At 43.6% G+C, this 23,429-nt stretch overlaps 1 protein-coding gene across 4 annotated transcripts in view; it reads left to right on the forward strand.

Moving 5' to 3' along the window:
* Positions 1–23,429, forward strand: part of SASH1 (SAM and SH3 domain containing 1) — a 312,356-nt gene that overhangs the window by 137,380 nt on the left and 151,547 nt on the right. The window lies entirely within an intron of this gene.

The raw sequence follows: 23,429 nt of genomic DNA on the forward strand, positions 1-23,429 counted from the left end.
TCCCAGAGTACTAGGATACAGGCGTGAACTACTGCACCCAGCCCCAAAATATTTTCAAGCTATGGAGCAGTTTGGTTTTATTAGATTTGGCTTAAAAATAAAACTCAACATATTAAGACACATAAACCTATTGTTTGTAGCAGGCAAGTTTGAGTATGCTCTGTTTCAAGTCCTTACATATAAAGAAGAAAATCCAGGCAGGCGTTGCTCAGTGGCACTGGGTTACCTGTGGTTCCTGAGGACCAGCCAAGAACCAAGTGAGCAAGCCAAGGTGGATGGGTTTCAATCCTGAAGTTGCCAGTCGGGTCAAAAGAAGTAAGCGCTGACTTATGCAATGCAGCTGGCAGGGAGCACTGATGAGGCTCTGAGTATTGTTTTGGTAGAAAAATGACTTGGCAAAATGAGTGGCGAAAGGGTAGGGACGTGCCTTCCTGTGGTCCAGGAGGGTCCATATCAAAACAAGCTTTATTAGCCAAGCGAGGAGGCTCACTGCCTCCTTTGGGAGGACAAGGCTCAGGAGTTCCAGACCAGTTTGAGCAAGAGTGAGACCCCGTCTCTAAAAATTGCCAGATGTTGTGGCGGGCGCCCGTAGGCCCAGCTACTTGGGAAGCTGAGGCAAGAGGATTGCTTGAACCCAGGAGTTTGAGGTTGATGTGAGGTATGATGCCATGGCACTCTACTGAGAGTGACACAGTGACATTCTGTCTCAAAAAATAAACAAATAATCACGTTTTATTAGTGCAGAGAACAGCAGGCCAGTTCCTTGGTTGTGATGGTGACTATTGTTCTTCTAGGGATATACCCAAACTCTTAAATTTATTGTTTCAAACTGGAGGTGATGAACTTTGTTGTTTTCCTTGAAATTTAAGTCATCCTCCTTAGATGGTTGGTTTTTTTTTTTTTTTTTTGAGACAGAGTCTCACTATGTTGCCCTGGGTAGAGTGCTGTGATGTCACAGCTCACAGCAACCTCAAACTCTTGGGCTTAAGTGATTGTCTTGCCTCAGCCTCCCAAGTAGCTGGGACTACAGGTGCCCGCCACAATACCTGGCTATTTTTTTGCTGTAATTGTCATTGTTGTTTGGCAGGCCCAGGTTGGGTTCGAACCCGCCAGCTCCCGCTGAGCTACAGGCACCGAGCCTTTTTTTTTTTTTTGAGACAGAGTCTCACTCTGTCATCCTTGGTAGAGTGCTGTGGAGTAATAGCTCACAGCACTCTCACACTCTTGGGCTCATGTGATTCTCTTGCCTCAGCATCTAGAGTAGCTGGGATTCCTGGTGTCTGCCACACACCTGTCTTTTTATTGCAGTTTCTGGCTGAGGCTGGGTTTGAACCAGCCACCTCTGGCATATGGGGCCAGTGCCCTACTCCTTTGAGCCACAGGTGCCGCCCTTACGCCCATCTATTTTTTAGAGACAAGGTGTTGCTCTTCCTCGGGCTGGTCTTGAACTGTGAGCTCAAGCAACACACCTGCCTCGGCCTCCCAGAGTGCTGGGATTATAGGCTTGAACCACCGTGCCCAGCCAGTTTATTTTGTTTTTGTTTTTGCCTATTGTCCATGCTAGAGAGCTATGTTAGCAGTCTATCTCCAGCAACCCCCAGCTCATGGGTTCAGGCAGTCCTCCTGCCTCAGCCTCCCAAGTAGCTGGGATGACAGCTATCAGCCACAACAGCTGGCTATTATTTTAATTTTTAGAAATGAGGTCTCAGATTTGCTGAGGCTGGTCTCAAACTTCTGAGCTCAAGAGATGTTCCCTTCTGAGCCTCCCAGAATGCTAGGATTACAGGCATGAGCCATTATACCCAGTCCTTTATTTTTACAAATTTAAATTTTGTAAAAAACCGGCATCAAGCAAGGTTTTTGGCACTATTTTTCCTACACCATGTGTTCACTTTGCATCTCTATGATACATTTTGGTAGTTGACGCATTTTCATCGTTATTATATCTGTCATGATGGTCTGTGATCAGTGGTCTTTGATGTTACCACTGTAATTGTTTTGGGTGGCCATGAACCATGCCTATGTGAGACAGTGAACTTATTCGATAAATGTTATGTATTTTCTGACTATTCCACTGACCTTTCCTCAGGCCTCCCTATTCCTTGAGACACAAGGATATTGAATTAGGCCAGTTAATAACCCTGCAACGGCTTCTAAGCCTTGAAGTGAAAGGAAGAGCCATATATCTGTCACTTTCAATCAAAAGCTAGAAATAATTAAGTTGAGTGAGGAAGCACGTTGAAAGCTGAGATAGGCCAAGAGCTAGGCCTGTTTCTTGTGCTAGTTAACCAAACTGTGAATGCAAAGAAAACATTCTTGAGGGAAATTAAACGTGCTATTCCAGTGAACAAGGAATGATAATACAGCAAAACAGCTTGGTTGCTCTGATGGAGAAAGTTTGAGTGGCCCCCTTTTCCTGGAAGGAATTGTGCACCAGTGCAGCAAACTTCATTGTCATCTTTTTCTTGAGGCAGAGTCTCCCTCCGTCACCCATGCTAGTGCGCCATGGCATCATCACAGCTCACAGCAACCTCAGACTCTTGGGCTCAAGTGATTCTCTTGCCTCAGCCTCCTGAGTAGCTGGGACTTCAGGCATGTGCACCACTATACCCAGCTAGTTCTATTTTTAGTAGAGATGGGGTCTCACTCTTGCTTAGTCTGGGCTCGAACTCCTGACCTCAAGCAATCCACCTGTCTTGGCCTCCCACAGAGGTGTGAGCCACCATGCCTGGCCCTCATTGTTGTCTTATTTTTCAAATTGCCCTGGTTTTCCTAACCTTCAGCAACCACCATCAGTCAGCAGCCTTCAACAATGAGTTAAGACCCTCCACCAGCAAAAAAAAATACAAATTGCTGAAGGCTCAGATAGATGATTGTTAGCATTTTTAGTGATAAAGTATTTTAAAATTAAGGTCTCTGCATTTTATTTCTAGACATAAGGCTTAAGACACTTAGTAGACTATAGTCTGTTGTTAACATAACTTACCTACAACACTAAGAAACCAAAAAATACACGTGACTTACCTCATTGTGATATTGGCCTTATTGCAGTGGTCTGGGCCTGAATCAACCTACAATATCCATGAAATGTTCCTGTTTTTCTTTTTGGTAGTGTAGGGAATGTGTGCAGGGTAGAGTTGAATTTGTTTTTAGAAACAAATTTGGAACTCAGAGGTTTTTGGTAAGACTTCCTTTACTGACTCTTTACAGTCCCACACTCCAGGGTTACATGATGCTTCAGAGTGTAGGAGATGGATCAAGGAACGTCCTACGATTTATTACTCACTTAACTGTTGTAATTATTTTTGTCTCCAAGGAGAAGAAAAGTTTGTTTGGAGGTTATATTTTTGTGTGATAGCTGGAATATTCTTCTTTGAAACTTGACTGCCACAAAGACTTGCTTTTATAGCCTTTTTTTTTTTTTTTTTTTTTGAGACAGAGTCTCACCTTATCGCCCTCGGTAGAGTGCCGTGGCATCACACAGCTCACAGCAACCTCCAAATCCTTGGGCTTAGGCAATTCTCTTGCCTCAGCCTCCCGAGTAGCTGGGACTACAGGCACCCGCCACAAGGCCCGGCTATTTTTTTGTTGCAGTTTGGCCAGGGCTGGGTTTGAACCCGCCACCCTCGGCATATGGGGCCAGCGCCCTACCCGCTGAGCCACAGGCGCCGCCCGCTTTTATAGCCTTTTTAACAAAGATTCTATGGGGCAGAAAGAATGGTGGCCTAGTAAGAATAATAATATTAATGTTAGCTATGGGTATTTACTGAGCGTGTACTGTGAGTCAAACACTGTTCTAAGCTCTTGCCATATTTTATTTATTTATTTTTGAGACATAGTCTTACTATATCACCCTCGGTAGAGTGCCGTGGTGTCACAGCTCACAGCAACCTCCCAACTCTCTTGGGCTTCAGTGATTCTCTTGCCTTAGCCTCCCAAGTAGCTGGGACTACAGGCACCCATCACAATGCCTGGCTATTTTCTTGTTGCAGTTGTCATTGTTGTTTAGTTGGCCTGAGCTGGGCTCTAACCCCCCACCCTCGGTGCATGTGGCTGGCACCATGACTATTCTACAGGCACCGAGCCATGTTATCTCATTTAATTATTCCAGTGACCCTGTGAGGGGCTGTCATGGGTTGAATTGTGTCCCCTCCATCCAGTAGGATATGTGGAAGCCCTAACCCCTGGTACCTCAGAGTGGACCTTTATATGGACATAGGTTCTTTTTCGATTCAACCGAGTTAAGATGAGGTCATCAGGGTGGGCCCCTGGCCAGTACAACTGCTGCCCTTATTTGGACACAGACACAGATATGCACAGAGGGAAGCTGAGGCAAAGACATAAAAAGAGACGACTGTATGACGGTCGAGATTGGACTGGTGCATCTGCATACAAGCCAGGAAACCGCTACTGCAAAACACCAGCTAGGAAGAGGCAAGGGCTTCTGGCCTGTAGAACCATGAGGCAAAACCATTCTGTTGTTTTAAGCCACCCCGTTGTTGGTACATTGTTAAGGTAGCCGTAGGAAGTTAGTGTGGGGCGGGGAGGGGTACTTAATTATTACCGGGGAGCTGCTTTGAGCTGCAGGGAGAAGGAGACAAGTATAAAGACAGCGAAGCTTTTTCCAGTTTCGGTACCTTGAGTAGCACAGCACCTTGACCAGTAGAATGAGAAAGTCAAGGTAGGTGAGAAGGGTGCCTCCGAGACGAGAACAAGACTGGCCACGGCAGCGTAGAAACCTGTTCCCCAAACCTGTGCTGGCTTTGAGTGGGGCCCCCAAGGATGAGGGGGACAGGTACCTCCTAACTCAGGTACTTGTGAGTTTCAAGAGAGACAAAGACAGCAGAAAGCAGTCGGTCTCTGTGATGACGCCCAGCATTTCTTGTTCTGTGAGCTGAATGATGAAGTGGGCTGGGCCATGGGAAGAAGTCACAGTGTGTCCCAGCTTCCCACCCGGATGAGCCCTCAGCCCAGTGCCTACGGCTGCCCCATCTTTTCCTGCTCACCAAGATTACTATTATGTGAGGTCAGACAATTCGCAGACTCATCCTAGAAAAACTGCTTTGAAGGGTGGACTAGGTGCTGGCCATGGTTCATAGCTTCCCAAGGGGGAGCACTCGGATTTCTGCAGTGAGGTATGGAGCATTTTTTTTAGGAGTTTGCAAATTTCATTATCCAACCTTGTATATGTTTTCGTGAAGGTGGGGTGGGGGTGACAGTGGGAAGGGGTGTGGGCTGGAGAATGCTTTCCACCTGTTATCTGAAGGGGTGGAGTTGAATTAAAGTCTTCCAAAGAGGAAAATAACCTCTTCGCCTTTCTCTCCCCATCTCAGCCACTACCTAAGATGGAGCTGGTAGAGGGTGTGTTGAGAATCTTAGTTCGACATAGATAAAGGGTTCATTGCTGCTACATTTTCTTAACTGACTTCTAAGGGGGGAGGGCAGATGGGGTGACATTGGGCAGGGGCTCTAGCCAAGGGTCTGGGGGGATGGGCTGTGCAGCTGCAAAGAAATGTCGGTGGCCATATCCATAAGCCCCAGGCTGCCCTGTGCTACCCCAAGATACCCCTTGGGCTCACATTTTATTTTATTAATTTATTTTTTAGGTGACAGAATCTCACTTTGTCTCCCTGGGTTGAGTACTCTGATGTCATAGCTCAAGCAACCACAGGCTCTTGGGCTGAAGTGATCCTTTTGCCTCAGCTTCCCAAGTCATTAGGAGTACAGGTGCCCGCCACAGTGCTCTGCTAGTTTTTCTATTTTTAGTAGAGGTGGGGTCTTGCTCTTGCTCAGGCTGGTCTTGAACTCCTGCGCTCAATCAAGCCACCTGCCTGGGCCTCCTAGAGTGCTAGGATTACAGGCAAGAGCCACCCCTCCTGGGCCCTCTGGATGAAATTGTTAACCTCTGCTTGAGACCCCTCTTGGTTCCACTTTACTCCTCTTTGAGGTTATGTAGACTGTGCAGGCATCTTACCTATAAGATAAAATATGGGGAGTCAGAAATCACTCCTCACTGGATTGCCGAGGGTTAGGAATGAAAATAAGAGGATATGGAGAAAATGGAAACCATTTATAGTATATTTTATTCCCTATAGACTCCATACTGGACATTTTAATTAAAATCTAATGGGACATTCATTCTAAAAAGTTCAAATCCCTGAACAAATTAATTTTAATTCCCACCATTCATTCAGAGTAAATGCTTTTAGAGAAATGTCTTCATAAAGTAACATAAAAATGGACAGTGAGAAAAATAGAATTTCCCAGCTCATCTGTAGCCTATCCTGTTATTACAGGACTGCTCCCTGAGGTACGTTACTGCTGATTACTTGTTCCAACTCTAGTTCAATGACTCAAGCCAAAATCTCCATCATTTCCCTTTGGAGACTTATTCTGCAGCCCAGCAGACAGCCTATTAAGGAACTTATGATTTGCGGAGGAAAAGGAAAGTTTTAAAGTTGAGATTAAGAAGGAAGGTGATTCATGGTCCCAAAGCCGAAGGGCCCTAAAAATTTTAAGGAATGGCCCACAGCTGCCGTCCTTTCTTATGGGGACACATAGACTTACCAAGTAGTTGCAGCAAGTCAGTGGAGCTTGTGGGTAGGCTCACACTCACTTAAAAGAATGGCAGAGGAATCGCTTGGCTTAGCTCACTCTGCAGTGAATCAAGAGGGGTAGACTTGGGATCAGCTAGTGAGGAAGGTGAAATGCAGAAGGTGCCTGTCCTGAGCGCGTTTAGAGATGTTCACTTAATATTCCAGAAGAACGTAAAAGTAGCAATTGCTATAGTTGGGTCAGAAAGTGACTCAAGACCAAAGGGAAGGTTTCTGTAGGTGCAGAGTCAAGGTCAGAGTAAGTTCTGCCACAGGAGATGGGAAGAACACAAGGGTAGAGTCAGCACCGTCCCCCAAGTTCTAACAACAGGAAGCATCGCAAAATGGTACAAATGAAATACGTAGTCCAGGAAGATCAATATTACAAAACAGTGCACCTCCCGTGAATCAGGTCCTAACATCGGTTTCACGGCGGTGGCTGTAGAATCCACTGCATGGATAGGGCAGCTGCCCCCTCGGTCTCAATGATTGTTCAGCTTCATGGAGGCCTGAGGAACAAATATGATAGAAGTAAAAAATAGCACGTGGTTGTTAAATCGCAAAAGGGAAGAGTTTTTTCCCTATGCTGAATTGATACCTTAAGTTGATAGAAACAGTAACACACTTGCAGTTTGTGGTACTTTAAAAGCAAGATTCCAAATAATATTTAAATGAAGTTTTGTGTTTCCAAAGCTCACAGGGGGGATAATTGTTTTGTACTTAATTAAATGACCTAAAAATCTCTATAAACTTGGTGGTACTGTTCCTAAAAATAAAATGCAGATAGCGGCATCGTAGGACTTTAATCAATTTTCTAATTTTGGTAGTTCATAATTAATACTAAGATTTATTCTTTCTGCCTCACATGGGTTTCTACTGCACTCCAGTGAGCATGTAAATCTTTACCCTTTCCTAGGAAGAGGTAGGAGTCATTGCTAGCCCGGAAATATGGCGATGCCTGTGCTAGCCAGGTGCTGGCTTGCTGTCTGGCCTGGCAGCATCCCAGAACATCTGAGTTCTGTATCTGGTGACATGGGTGGATGCCCTGAAGCTGGGCATGGTGGTGCATGCCTATCATCGCAGCTATTGAGGAGTCTGAGGCAGGAGGGTCTCCTAAGCTCAGGAGTTCAAGGCTGCAGTGGGCTATGATCATGCCATTCCACTGTGGCCTGGGTGACAGAATGACACCATGTGTCAAAAGAAAAAACAAGGAAAGAAAGGGAACCCCTTTGTCTAGAGGTGATTTCCAAGGACAAGCCGGTTGGGGATAGTGTCAGCAAAGATGGTAGATAGTATCCTTTCTACTCATTGTCTTTATGTTCCTTTTCTCATTCTTAGAGTAGTGTTCTGGGCATGCATGCATATTCTTATGTGCGGGTCTGTAGTGAGCTGGGAGGGATTTTTCTCTCAGAGAGAAAAACTCATTCAACAATTAATTATGGTCTATCTGCCATGTGCCAGGCACCCTGGAAAGGCTAGGAGAGACACCAGGGAACATGGCCTTGACTGATGGAAGTTACTGTCTAGCCAGGTGGGTATGCTCCAGAGCTGGACTCGTGGGCTGGAGACCATTTTCAGCTTTGGCTGGAGAACTCGCCGTAAGAGTGCTGTTTGTCTTTTCGTGATCTACTGTAATTATTTTTTCTTAAGCTGAAAAACTTAGGTGAGAATGCCTCAGTCTTTTCAGCAGTCCTCAGTACAGTCAGACTGGGCACATTCTTGACTTGTAACTTCTACTCTTCTGAGCCATTGATCAGCTTGGCATTTTAATTGCACTGGTGCCAAAGAAATTGTTTAGCCAGAGGCCCTGCTTGGGTCTGCAGGGAAACAGAACAAAACACTGCTCCTGTTTACATCCTCAGGCCTGAGCCACCCATTTCTCTGTAGCAGTCAGGATTTCCTCAGGAAACTGTCCTAGGGGAGGGTGGGCCAGGGTTAACCAGGATGTGGTGACACCCCCCCACTCCTGTCCTCTGGAGCTGGCCCAGATCTGTGTCTGTACATCAGTGTCAAGGCCAGTTCTCCTGCCCCAGATGGGGGTGGGGTCATTGGTGGGCACAGGCCAGACCCCTCCCCACTTGCACTGGACCCCTAGTCCCATGGTGCTGGGGTAGAGAGCCGGGGAGGGGCACCCGGCACTCAAAGGGCCTCAGAGTCTGGACTGCAGCAGCAGTGTCAGCATTCCCAAGGGGCCCGTGGGTGGGGTCACTCAGGGTTGTGGGGTCAGCTGTGAGCCCAGCTTCAGGAAGTAACAACGGAGCAGAGGATGTCACATCATTTGTCTGGCCTGACCAAGCACCTGACCATATGTTTCCTCATATGCAGTTAAGTGAATTACTCAGCTGAACGCTGTATGCATCTCAGGAGTGTCGTTAACGCACACTGAGTTTTATTTAAAAACATAACAGCGGAGGGGTTACTTTCTGTGGAAGGATTTGGTAGATGGCTTTCTAATTCTTAAAAAGCAGTAAGAGTAGCTTAAATTTGTTATATACCTGACTGAGGTAAGCCTGTACTTCTGGGGGGTGAAGCCAGATTTTGGAGTTGACTGACAGACATGGCTTTGAAGCCAAGTGACAGTGGACATGTCTGCAGCCTCGCTGACCACACGTGTGTGCCCCTCTGCCCTCAGTGGTATCACATAGTTAGTAAAACCTACACTGCTACGTTTTAAGTGAAATGCCAGGAGACTACTCGACACATGATATAGGTATATAGATGCCCAATAAATGTTAATCATTTCTTGAGTTCTGGGTGTCAGGGGCTATTCTGGGTGTTCTACACAGATGATCTCATTTCTTTGGCAGCATTGCAAGTCAGAGTCTCTCCCTCCAAGGCACAAAGAAATTTAATGTTGTTCATGGTCCGAATCTGAGTTTTTGGAGACAAAGTCTCAACTCTGACGTCCTGGGTAGAGTGCTTATAGCATCGTCATAGCTCAACCTCAATCTCAGGCTCAGGTGATCCTCTTTCCTCAGCCTCCACAGTAGCTGGGGCTCCAGGCACCCATTATGATGCCTGGCCAGGTTTTCTATTTTTAGAAGAAATGGGGTCTCGCGTTTGCTGAGGCTAGCCTTGAACTCCTGAGCTCAGGCAGTCCACCTGCCTCAGCCTTCCAGAGTGCTAAGATCACAGGTGTGAGCCACCGCACCCAACCTGATTGATGTCTTTTTAGGCATTTTCTAAGTTATTTCTGTGGAGATGTAAGTTGGCTCTTCTGCGTTTTAGCCAGTTGTCCCCTGTGGACGTTCTTGTCTGTAGGTACAGACCCAACCTCAGTCTAGTCCCACAGCCAGGATGCCCTTTGTGTTCAAGGTGCTCCAAAGTAAGAAGTAACAACAGGAAAAGGTAATCTTCTGCTTTCCAGGCTTCCTAGTTCATCTGCCTGCCAAAGAACCAGGAAGATCATGACGTACCTGAAATATTCGCCAGTTGGTTGGAGGACAGTAACTTTAATGGCCTTCTGAGAATCTTCTGAGAATCTTTTTTACCTGCATTTGTGGCCCAGGTTTGCTCTTGCACGAAGGTCTTATTCCGGATATTCATTAATGGAACCCTTTCTCCCCAGGGGTAGTTATTCACAGAACTTTTTCTCGAAATGCAATATGAAAAAATTATTGGTCTAAATTATTTCTAATGTCTTTATACTGAATGCATGGAGATAGTCAGTCCTTACTCATTTTTTCAAACACTTCTTTTCTGATTATGTGAAATTGTTCACATTGCAGTTACACAGGAAGCACACCACCACCTTTCCCTGAGTCCAGAAGCACTAGCGTGTGAGAACCTGTTTCTTCTGCTATGCTCTTTCACGTGCAGACTTCCAGACTGCAGCCAGTTCTTTGCAGGCTTGTCTGTGGAATGAAATAGTTTTCCTTTGGTAGTGGCTAATTTGTAGTAGTATGCTTTCTACATTCGACTGTCTCACATATATAAAACTAATAAACCACATAAACACAGAAGTGCTAAGTGTTAGAACTGACACCTCTTAGGGGTTCGTTTTTAATAAGCTTATGTAATTAACACCTTGAACTATATTCCGTTTGTTTCTTTTGAAACCATACAAAGAGAACAGGATGATACACATTCATAAGGCACCAGCATAGTTAATATTGGCTTCTTAAATTATGATGAAGTCATGGGTGTTTTAGAAGTTAAAACTTGCTAGTTACTTTTAAGTCTGAGAACCAAAGAGTAGGTTTGTTTCTTGGAAGGCATTTAAAGCACAAAGTAATACATGAATTGTTTATCTTCGTCTCCCATGGGCCTGAGCATAGTGCCTGGCACAGTGCTTGTTGATTGATTGTTTTATTTTTTTCACTTTCTTGTTCATTCATTCACTCATTCATTCAGTGCATTTCTATTGAGAGCCTGCTAGGTTTTGTCTTAAGCACTGAACAAAACTTAGAAAATCTTTGCCCTTGTTGGGGGAGGGAGACAATAGAAAAGATCAACAAGTAATATGCAAACTATTTTAGGTGGTGAAAAGTGGTAAGAAAAATTATAAGGCAGAAAATGCCATTAGAGATTGTGTATACAGGGGAGGGGGGTTATCATTTTAGATAGGATGTCCCTTAAGAAGTGGTTATTTTAGTAACTGTTGCTGGGGGTAAGGACAGGTAATCATGGGGTGAGCTGAGCAGGCGGAGGGGTCAAGGTCAAAGCCTGGCCAAGTCTGAATGGGTCTGGAGTGCTACTATGAGGTGGTCAGCCTGGCAGGGGAGCCAGCCAGGGAGATGTGCGAGGGAGGGGGTCACAGTGTGATGTGCTTTTAGGTCACCCCGGGGACTGTGGCCTTTACTCTGAATGATATGGAAACCTGAGTAAGGTTGTTGAGCTGAGGGACATGATCTAACTCAGGTTCTAACAGGATCTCTCTAGCTTCTGTGTTTAGAGGACACCCGAGGGTGCAGGAAGGAAGCCCGGTATGTGATTTCCTACATAAAATTCAAAGTCAGTTGGCAAACTGCTGTGAGCTGTGAATACGTCCATCCTTACAGAATCAGCACTTAAAAAGAAACAACAACTAGATATCTTGATAGTACTTTTAAATTTCTTGGTAAGCTTTCCCTCCTAATATGGCAAAAGTATTCGTCCTAACCTCATCCCAGAGAAGAAAGTGAAATTGCCCTTTTTAATAGGGCAATTGAGAAGCACAAAAAAGTTTGAGCAGGTGATAGGTATGTTTTAACTAGTTCATTTTCTCTTATGAAGTTGTTTCATTTGTAAATTTAAGAACACAAATGGGAAAGAGGAACTATGTTCAAGCAGTCATTGACCAGTAAAACTGTTAACCACATTTGACTATTAAGTTAATAAAATGTTAATTCTTCTATGAAATGAATTTCTCTTTCAAAAAAATATATACTACATATTTGATGTCAGTGAAAAAGCTACTGGTGATGTTGGTCAATTCTTAGCTGTGAGCAAATAGAGAAAAATGGATATTTTCATCCTTGGAACAATTGTCTTGGTAGAATGGTATGAATTCCTTGTAGATTTCTTTCTTTCTTTTTTTTTTTTTTTAACCAAAAACATCACTAGTGAGAATCATTGTAGATTTTTTTCTCATTCTCCTAGGCCCAAAACAATTGTCAAGCAAACGTTTTAACCCTGTATAGAGTGTGGTACAAAACAGATACTCTCAATTTCAAGATTTCTTTTTTATTTTTTAAAATAAGTTTTATTGTGTGTCTATGAGCTTCACCACTTGATATGATGGATACACACGGACACATTTAGATGGTGCAGTAGCTCTTATACAGCAAAGCAGGCTTAACAGATCCGTCGTTTCACACCATTGCTTTCTTTGGTATGTGTGACAAGAGGAGCTAAAATCTACTTATTTAACCAAAAAAATCCCTAATACAACACACTTTTATTAGCTTCCATGATGTTTTTAATCTGCGAGTCAGAACAGACCCACGTGCTTTCGCAGAGCACTTATGCATTACATTCTTGGCAAAAGCGAAAGCCTTTTATGATGAAAATTGAGATCATCTTGAAGGGAAATGATGTAGTTAGGAAAGAACTTTTCTCTCTGAAGGAACTGAAATGAAAGTATGGCCATCGTGGCGTATATAATATCTTCCATAGTTACATGTATAGCTGGACAGATGCGGATAATATGTGTATGCCTAGAATAAGGACAATGATTTTTGTAGGGCTGGCATTCTCTAAATCTGGTTTTTCCTGTATGTTATAGATCAGAATGTGGTTCAGGATAAAGCCAACAGGTTGCTCCTACACCTGACACAAGCAGACCGTGAGTCCCTCCATGAAATCCTTAGTGCTGCCATTGCTATAGTGAGATTGGCCCAGTGATCAGGGACTTCTTCAAAAGAGCAAATGCCAGGAGGTAAATCATGAAACAGGCTTAGGAAGGGTGAGGTATTAAGGAAGAGTTATTTTGAGATCGCTTGGCATTTTTCCAGGCTAACGCGGGTAAATTGATTTCTGACTTTGGAAAGATACCACCCAATTGGTACCTGAAGGGCTCTAAAATAGTTTATAGTCAATAGACACAAGCAGGCTTCCCCTTCAGCCTCTGGACAGGCCTCACTGTGGGTGCACATTACCATAAAGAGAATACGCACGTTTTCGGTGCTCACAGCATTGCTGATGTATTTGTTTTCTTACCATGCCCCACCCAGTGGAGGGAACCTGTGGCATTCCAGCTGTGTCTTGCTCTATTCTCTAGTAGATGGAAGTGGAATGCTGAGCATTCACCAGATAAGTTCCTGGTGTATTTAGTGCCTTTCTATGTAGCCTGTTTTTTTTCTTTTCTTTCTTTTCTTTTCTTTTTTATCCAGACAAGGTCTTACTCTCCGTTCTGGGCTTGGGTGCAGGGGCATCATCATAGCTCATTGCAATCTCAAACTCCTGGGCTCAAGTGATCTTCCTGCCTCAGCCTCTCTAGTAGCTGGAACTACAGATGTGCACCATCATCCCTGGCTAATTTTTATTTATTTTTATTTTTATTTTATTTATTTTCCTGGCTAATTTTTAAATTTTTTCTGTAGTGATGGGATCTTGCTATATTGCCCAGGCTGGTCTTGAACTCCTGGCTTCAAGTGATCCTCTCACCTCGACCTCCCAAAGTGCTAAGATTATAGGTATCAGCCATCATACCTAGCCCTATATCATCTATTTTTGTTTCGAAGTCTTAATTGCTTTTTTTTCGGTCAGAATATGAAAAGACTGTGAGACTCTTATGACTTTAATTAAGTCCATTGCACCAATGAACTTTCCTTTTATTTCTTTTGGTATAAGAAATGTCTTTGGATTCTAAGCTCTGTGACCCTCAAAGGGTTTAGGATATTCAGCAATAAGTGGAAATAATTGCAAATCATTATTTCCTTACTTTGATTTGGGAGGTTTGGTTTCTTCTTAGACAACTCACTCAAAACCCTATGGTCTTTGGTTACTATTTATTCATTTTTAAAATAATGTTACCAAAGGAAGTCATATTTAGGGCCTTTCCCTGTGGTGAAATTCTTAGTCTCTGTGTTTACAAAAATTGAATTTGACCTGGTTCCATCAGATCAAATAATAGGAGACATTTTTGCCTTCCTGTTGGAGGAGTGATGGTTTCCATTTTGAGTGCTTATGGAGGGCCAGATAATCTGCTAAGGGTTTACAGGTATCATTTTATGTAATCCCATTACTACCTGTGGGGCGACTGTGTTATGTTATTATGATTTTATGGATGAGGAAAATGAGGCAGTGCTGGTTACTCTGGGTCACCAGCTCTTGAGTGTTAGAGCAGGATGCAGGTATAAGACTTTTGGTCCCTTGGCCAGGGTGGGCCAGCCAGCCTTACTTACTCTGTGAAGATTCTCTGTCCTTATTTGATGGCGGCCATCTCTGAAGAGGGGACTAACATCCCCATGGATTCTGACCCTGTCTGCACTGTTGAAATGCTGCAGCCTTTTCTATGACAGGAGTGGGAAGGGTCTCCTGCTGGGATGACAGGAGCAGACACCGTGGTGGTGCTTCTCTTCAGGTCACTTTATTGGTGTCAGCAGCATTAACACTTCACAGCTGGACAGGAATATAATGAAACAGAGCTGGCCAAGGTCTGAATGAGCTTCCTGGATGAAATCCCCATTTGTTAGGGGTTTTCTGGCTGGTGAGGGGCAAGGTGCTGTCAATACACAGGTGCTGACGGAGTGCCCTGTTAAGAGGTTGTTCTGTGGAATGCAAAGTTAATGAAATCAGGGCTGCTGGCTTTCAAGATCTCTGTGGCTTGGTTGTCGCTGCTGAAGGGTACAGATACCACAGGGAGTTGAGTGCTCTGTTTCAAAGCAAAGAACTTGGGCTCTAATTCCCTGCTGAAATCGTTCTGTGGCCATTGAATTCATTAGGAATCCCCCAAACTGGGTTCCTTCCTGTCTCCGAGCTCCCTCCTGCCACACCTCTGTACTTTGATGCTCTGTCCACCAGGGTAGTGACTTTTTTTTTTTTTTGGGACAGTGTCTCAAGCTGTCATCCTGGGTAGAGGGCTGTGGTGTCACAGCTCACAGCAACTTCCAACTCTAAGCGATTCTCTTGCCTCAGCCTCCCAAGTAGCTGGGACTACAGGTGCCTGCCAAAATGCCTGGCGCTATATATATATATATATATATATATATATGTATTTTTTTTTTTTTTTTGGTTGTAGTTGTCATTGTTGCTTGGCAGGTCTGGACTGGATTCAAACCCGCCAGGTCCAGTGTATGTGGCTGGCGCCATTGTCGCTTGAGCTACAGGCACCAAGCAGGCTTTTCCTCTTGAACAGGTTAGGCCATCTTCCGACTCAGGAATTACCTTTGTTGCCTCTGTTGCCAGAGTCTACCTGTCCCACTTCTTCATTTGCAGTTGTTCTAAAGGACATACTTTGTACTTCAGAATCTTATTCACAAGGTTGTATCACTATGACTAAGAACTCATCATATGTAAAAGGGCTGCTTTAATGGGCAGTCTGTCTATTAAGAGCTGCTGAATGAATTTAATTGCACTCAGGAAGGCGAGAGATCAGCTGTACAGCATTCATAGCTTTCCATCCATCCATCCACATTGATTTGATAGATGTTTCTTAGACACTATTCAAATATCAAATATATGATAGATGTTTCTTAGATAGATAGATATTTGATAGACACTTAGGTAACTGCTAAGTGTCTGGTATTGTGAAGGTGTTAGGTACTGAGGCTGTAAAAAAGTGAATCAGCCTCAGCACCAGAAGTTTCAAAAACTTTTGCCGAAAACAAACTCATAAACAGATAAACCACCTTTAAAAATTCTACGATGAGGCGGTGCCTGTAGCTCAGTGGGCAGGGCGCTGGCCACATACACCGAGGCTGGCTGGTTGGAACCCAACCGGGCCAACTAAACAACAATGACAACTGCAACAACAACAACAAAAAATAGCCGGGCACCTGTAGTCTCAGCTATGTGGGAGGCTGAGGCAAGAGAATTTGAGGTTGCTGTGATCTGTGATGCTACAGCACTCTACCAAGAGTGACATAGTGAGACTCTTGTCTCCAAAAAAATTTTTTTATAGTGAGAGATTTCCAATGTGTACAAAAGTAGAATGTGTTCAGGAGGGTCTGTGTTGCACCAAGCACTGCAGTTTTCATCTCTGCCCATCTTGTCTCATCTCTGTCTGCCCTCGTTACCTGTCTTAGTCCCAGGGTTTAGAAGCAAATCCCAAGCATCATGTCAAGCCGTTTGTACGAAAGATGGGGACGAGTGATTTACATCGATGCTGAAGGGCAAGTGCCATGCAAAGACCATTTTTTAGGTACTACCTGTCTTTAGTTTTGGCAACAGTATGAAGAAGCCATTTAGTCAACTTCAGTTGTGGTTGTAGTGTGGTACCTGTTGTCATCACTTTGGACTCCTGTGTCTTGTTTGGAGGGAATTAGCCAGAGTGAAGTTCAGTCTGCCTCAACATATGGTCACACCTTATGGTTCTCTGATCAAGCCATGTTAGAATTTAATTCTCATTAAATACAACAGGTGTGGTGGCTCACGCCTGTAATCCTAGCATTCTGGGAGGCCTAGGTGGGTGGGTCGCTTGAGCTCAGGAGTTCGAGACCAGCTCTGAGCAAGAATGAGACCCTGTCTCTACTAAAAATGGAATAATTAGCCGGGTGTTGGGGGGGGTGGCTGTAGGCAGAAGGATCACTTGAACCCAGGAGTTTGAGGTTGCTGCGAGCTAAGCTGAGGATTCTGTCTCAAAAAACAACAAACTCCAATATTGTACATCATTCATCCATGTGCCCAGAAATTTCAGGATTGTCCAGAAGTTAATATATTCACTTCCAGAATTCTAATAATATCGTAGTTAGATTTCGATTGGTCAAATGCTTGAAAATGCTCAGGGTTATCAAAGGCAGCCAGAGAAAACTCAAAGTGTGATTCATAGTCATCAAAATCTGTGAATCTGTTCTAAAATTGTGACTTCATTCCCACCCAATTAGCTCTGCTATTCTTTCCCAATCTGTTTGTTAAGCTGGGGCAGTTTAGAAATGGAAAATGAGTTTAGTCTAAAATCACTGTCTGCTAAATCCAAATGTCCAGTTTAGTCTGAATCTATATTTATGCTTCAGAGAAATAAATGATCAATGTACACATTCTTCTGTTTGTGTTTTCAGGTTCTTGGGGTTTCTGCACAATACTTTGCAAGCCACTGATACCCAGCAGATTGGATTTTTCAGAGCCTTTAATTCCAAGGATCTTATATTAAGCAGACAGCTTAGTAAATTCCTTCAAGTTCTCATGACTTAACCATATGACTGCATTAAAATAAACTAATGACCACACTGTGCTCTTCAGTCAAGTAGTAATAGTATTCAGGTTTCTTGATTTTATATTATATACTTAGCACCTAGTACAGCGCCCATAACATAGTAGGTGTTCAGTAAATATTTCATAGTGGGTTTTAGTAAATATTATTTGAATGAATGAAGTAACCTATAAACTTTTGATGACTGAAGGGCATAAACACAGGCAAATTTTATAGCCTTCATCACTTTTTTCCTCATACCTGACAGTCAGCATGATGTACAGAGGTGCTAGCTCATACCCTTTCTTGAGGGAATGTGGGAAAGGCCTTCTTTTTCACCCCACTGGTGATGGTTACTACTCTTCATGGCTGGGAAACTGAGTTTGTTCACACTTAGACCCAGGTTTTCAAATTATTTCCCAACAGGTAATTAGAGATTACTAGATTATGCATACAATTTTGGTAACGACATTTTTGCTAAAAATCTCATGCCTTCAAATCGTAGGGTTAAGCAGGCTGCACTGGGCCTGATGGAGGTAGACGAGAGGTTTGCTGGGGCTTTAACTCCATCCTATCACAGGTGACATTTCTCCAGGAGAAGATGATGCAGTGGACTGTGGGAAACATCTGTACTAAAGGGTGAGCTGAGGAAGAGGGTTGAGAATGACCAGGACACCCCTAGGAAGGAAGTGAATTCCAAAAGGCGGCAGGCTGGGAGGTGATGTCTATCAGTGACTTTCAAACTTCTGTCACAGATTCACTGGGAGGAATGTCTTTTACACTGTGATCCATAATAGCTAAACAGAATGTGCCCTGACATTTTCTATTCTGTTCTGTGCCCCATGTGCTCCGTCATTTAACCAGAGGCTGGTGTCAAATGTCTAAGTCCATCTTAGGACACTGTGGCTTGTGCTGTGTTAACCCTTCCCAGTATGCTTCTGGGTTAGGGACAGCCATAGAAGATACCTTAAGTGAGATAAGAAGGCTGGATCTGAATCAACAGCTGTTTGTTTTAGACCCCGAAGGTTGGCAGAGGATACCAGGCGACTCACACATGGTGTATTCTGCTAGCTCCCCTCGATGAGAGGAGGTACACCTTCGGGACCTGCCAGGTCTCCTCTTTTCCTCTCCTACTCCCTGGCCAGGTGTGGGCCGGTCCCTTGTGAAGAGCCCTAGCTTCTGTCCTGGGTCACCAGCGGCATCACAGTTGGAGGTGACGAGAAGCAGATGTGGATTCCAGTCGTCTTCATAGTTCCAGTGCCCTCTTGGGCTCTGTTTTACCCTTGTTTTCATTCATCCCCAGCTTCCTTCCTAACTGCTGGTCTGGCTGACCCGCAGTGACCTTAGGTCAATGCTAGATCTGGAGGCAGCGGCTGCATAGGCTGTTTCACCAGCTCGCATATCACCCACAGCAGATGTGCTTCTCTGGGCCAACCTTGACTCATACAATTAGTGGGTCATGGTCTGCAGGGTGAATAACACTGCACTTGCTTATGGGAATAAGAGGGTTTATATCTGTTTATAACTGTTTTTATCCCAGTTATAATGACGTTTTGTGCATGTATTTTAACAAATAATTGTAGTTATGAATAGGCAGAATTAATATTAATAAGTGCTTATAGTTGTACATAGATGTAATACATACTCATAATAAGTTATATATATTGAAGAAGTTCCCATGCCCCAGTTTTCTTCCTGATACTTCTTCCTAGACATTTGGAGATGTCCCTGCTCTAGGAGCAGCAGCTCAGAGAGGGTGTGTGTCAGTCCCGTGAGGGGGTGTGTCGTCAGTCTTGCCTTCTGTGAGGTTATTTATTCTCTAGGAGGGGATTTGTGTTAATTGGGACCCATCTATGCTCAGTTGTGACACCATGGCCATATTTGGCAAAGCAAGAATCTGACATAGGCGCTGGCAAATTCTGGGTGTTTTTGGAAAGAGGGGAATGGAAGGTATGAAATCAGCCCTGCTCTAGCCACCTGCCATGTGGGTGTGCCTCCAGGGCCCTTTGCTGGCCATCAGCATGATCTAACACATCTATTTAGTGTATGCTTTTAGTTGTTACGTCTTTAAAAACCTTTTCCAAGATAAACTGTATTCCAGCTCAAATCATCTGTAAAAACACTGGGAATTATATACCACAGGGAAAAATATTTGAGATGAATTATTCAATGAATTTCTCCAGGATGATATGGCAAGTGGGGTGGTAGAGCTAGTTTGAACAGTGACATTGCACATGGCACGGATTCCATGAGACTGAACGAGGAAACCAGAGTTAAGTCATTTTTGTGATTGTAGCAATTTCACCTGAAAGGTTTCTGAAAGTGTTTATCACCTTAAAATCATTAAACAAGCTAATTAAGGACTAAGAACACATTGTGAAGTCATTTAAGAAAGCAGTTAGGCGAATACTGACTGTAGGATCTACCATCCTGTCCGTTTTGCCTGGGGCTCTGGAGAGGTACCTACCCCCAGGTTAGGTGCCCTGCCTGACCGATCTCAGACCTCTGCCTTTCCCCTGAGACTCCTTGCAAACCTTCAGGGCTGAGTGAACTGGATTGACACCCAGAGGTGCCGTTTCTGAGCCTCTCTCAGGAAGCTGGGGAGAAGCGTGACCAGCTGACACCATCTGGATTGTGCAGCTCAGAAACAGCATTGTACAAGCACAGAGGGAAAACGTGGGGACATGTGAAAAAGGTGTCCTCCCTGTACCTGGACGAAAGGAGCTAAAGTCAGAAAGATGCCAAGAAGAATCTGAGTAAAACAGGCCTTGCTAAGATACTGTGTCTGAGAATTTTCTCTCAAGCAACTGAAAATTTTTTAAATTATGTATTTGGGCCCACCCGGACCTCTGTAAGAGTTGCACTGCGACCGCAATCTGCGCCTGCCTGGATCTCAGTAAGAGCTGCCCCACCACCCCCGACATGTGACCCGCACCTGCCAGGCCTCCACATGCCCTGACCAGGAACTGCGGGAGCCGCACAACCCTGCGTCCTCCCTCCTGTACCCTCCCAGCCTCCACATCTGGCCAGGGACTCTGATAGATGCGTGCCCTCCAGATCCCTCCCTGCCTCTGCACAGAGCCCTTCTCCTGGCCAGAGACTGTTGGAGCCTTGAACTCTTTGTGCCAAAGTCACTGGGCACCTGGCACTCCCAGAACCGTGTGCACCCCCCAACCCCCGCCCTGTTGCTGGATCTGGGTGTGTCACACTCCGGAGCTGCTTCCACAACCGGAACTCCCTAGCTGGGGTAGCCCCAGAGGAACTACACAGGGTCACTCCCTACAAAGCCCAGCAACAATAGAGTGATCCCGCTAATCTTGGACACCTCCCTAACTCTGAGGACAGCCACGGGCAACAGTGAAAAACAGTCATGAGGCGAAATCAACAGAAAAACTCTGGCAATATGAATAATCAGAGTAGATCAACTCCCCCAAGGATCAATGGGGCAGACACAGCACAAGATCCCATGCACAAACAAATAGCTGAGATGTCAGAAATCGAATTCAGAATCTGGATAGCAAATAAGATCAAATTAGAACTCCAAGCAGTAACCCAAAAGATATCTCAAGAATTCAACAAATTCAAAGACCAAATGACCAAAGATTTTGACACATTGAAACAAGAAGTTGCGGCCCTCAAAAATTTGAGAAACACAGTAGAATCCCTCAGTAACAGAATGGAGCCAGCAGAAGAAAGGATTTCTGACATTGAAGACAAAGCTTTCAAAGAAGAAGAGAAATGGAGGGCAAAAACAGATCACTCTCCCAGAGAGCTCTGGGATAATTCGAAGAAAACCAATATTCGTCTTATAGGGATCCCCGAAAGTGACGAAGTGGCTTCAAAAGGCACAGAGTCTCTTCTCCATGAGATTATGAAGGAGAACTTTTCAGACATGCCAAGAGATTCTGAAATTCAGATAGCAGACAGTTTCAGAACTCCAGCACGACTCAACCCGAATAAGACATCCCCCAGACACATCATAATCAATTTCACTCAAGTTAATATGAAGGAGAAAATTCTGAAAGCAGCGAGGTGAAAGAAAACCATTACCTACAAGGGAAAGAATATTAGAATAACTGCAGATCTCCCTGCTGAAACCTTTCAAGCTAGAAGAGGATGGTCATTGACTTTTAATCTCCTAAAACAAAATAACTTTCAACCCACGCTCCTGTACCCAGCTAAACTGAGTTTCATTTATGACGGAGAAAGAAATTAAATACTTTAATGACATTCACATGTTGAAGAAATTTGCCATAACTAAACCAGCTCTCCAGGATATTCTCAGACCTATCCTCCATAAAGACCAGTGTAACCCTCCACCACAAAAGTAAACCCACCCAGAAAATTTTGATCAAATTACAACTTCCACAGTCGCAAAAGGATTAAAAATGTACACTGGACTCTCGAAAGGCTTAACAATATTCTCAATTAATGCAAATGGTTTAAATTGTCCTCTAAAGAGGCACAGGTTGGCTGACTGGACACAAAAACTCAAGCCAGATATCTGCTGCATACAAGAATGGCATCTTACATTAAAAGACAAATATAGACTCAAGGTGAAGGGATGGTCATCTATACTCCAGGCAAATGTTAAGCAGAATAAAGCAGGCATTGCAATCCTATTCACAGACGCAATAGGCTTTAAACCAACCAAAATAAGGAAGGCTAAGGATGGACACTTCATATTTGTTAAAGGTAATACTCAATATGATGAGATTTCAATTATTAATATTTATGCACCCAACCAGAATTCACCTCAATTTATAAGACAAACTCTAACAGACGTGAGCAACTTGATTTCCTACAGTTCCGTAGCAGTTGGAGATTTTAACATCCCTTTGGCAGTGCTGGATAGATCCTCCAAAAAGAAGCTAAGCAAGGAAATTTCAGATTTAAACTTAACCATTCAACATCTGGACTTAACAGACATCTACAGAACATTTCATCCCAACAAAACTGAATACATATTCTTCTCATCAGCCCACAGAACATACTCCAAAATCGACCACATCCTAGGCCACAAATCTAACCTCAGCAAATTTAAAAAAATAGAAATTATTCCTTGCATCTTCTCAGACCATCATGGAATAAAAGTTGAACTCAATAACAACAGGAATAACAACATACTCATACAAAAACATGGAAGCTAAACAACCTTATGCTGAAGGATAGGTGGGTTATAGGTGAGATTAAGAAGGAAATCACCAAATTTTTGGAACAAAACAACAATCAAGACACAAAATCTCAGAACCTCTGGGATACTGCAAAGGCAGTCCTAAGACAGAAATTTATAGCACTGCAAGCCTTCCTCAAGAAAACAGAAGAGAGGAAGTTAATCACTTAATGGAACATCTCAAGCAACTGTCGAAGGAAGAACATTCCAACCCCAAACCCAGCAGAAGAAAAGAAATAACCAAAATCAAAGCAGAATTAAATGAAATTGAAAGCAAAAGAATTATACAACAGATCAATAATTTCAAAAGTTGGTTTTTTGAAAAGATCAACAAAATACATAAACCTTTGGCCAACCTAACCAGGAAAAAAAGAGTAAAATCTCTAATTTCATCAATCAGAAATGGTAATGATGAAATAACAACAGACCCCTTAGAAATTCAAAAAATCCTTAACGAATACTACAAGAAACTCTCCTCTCAGAAATATGAAAATCTGAAAGAAATTGACCAATACCTGGAAGTACGCCACCTACCAAGACTTAGCCAGAACAAAGTGAAAATGTTGAACAGGCCTATATAACATTCTGATAATAGCAGAACAAAATCTCCCTAAAAAGAAAAGCCCAGGACCAGATGGCTTTACGTCAGAATTCTACCAAACCTTTAAAGAAGAACTAGTACCAATACTAGTAAACCTCTTCCAAAATATAGAAAAAGAAGGAATATTACCCAACATATTCTGTGAAGCAAACATCAACCTTGATCCCCAAACCAGGGAAAGACCCAACAAGAAAAGAAAATTATAGACCAATATCACTAATGAATATTGATGCAAAAATACTCAATAAGATCCTAACAAACAGAATCCAGCAACACATCAAAAAATTATAC

The sequence above is a fragment of the Nycticebus coucang genome, chromosome 5 (assembly GCF_027406575.1).
Source record: "Nycticebus coucang isolate mNycCou1 chromosome 5, mNycCou1.pri, whole genome shotgun sequence".
Classification (NCBI taxonomy): Eukaryota; Metazoa; Chordata; class Mammalia; order Primates; family Lorisidae; genus Nycticebus; species Nycticebus coucang.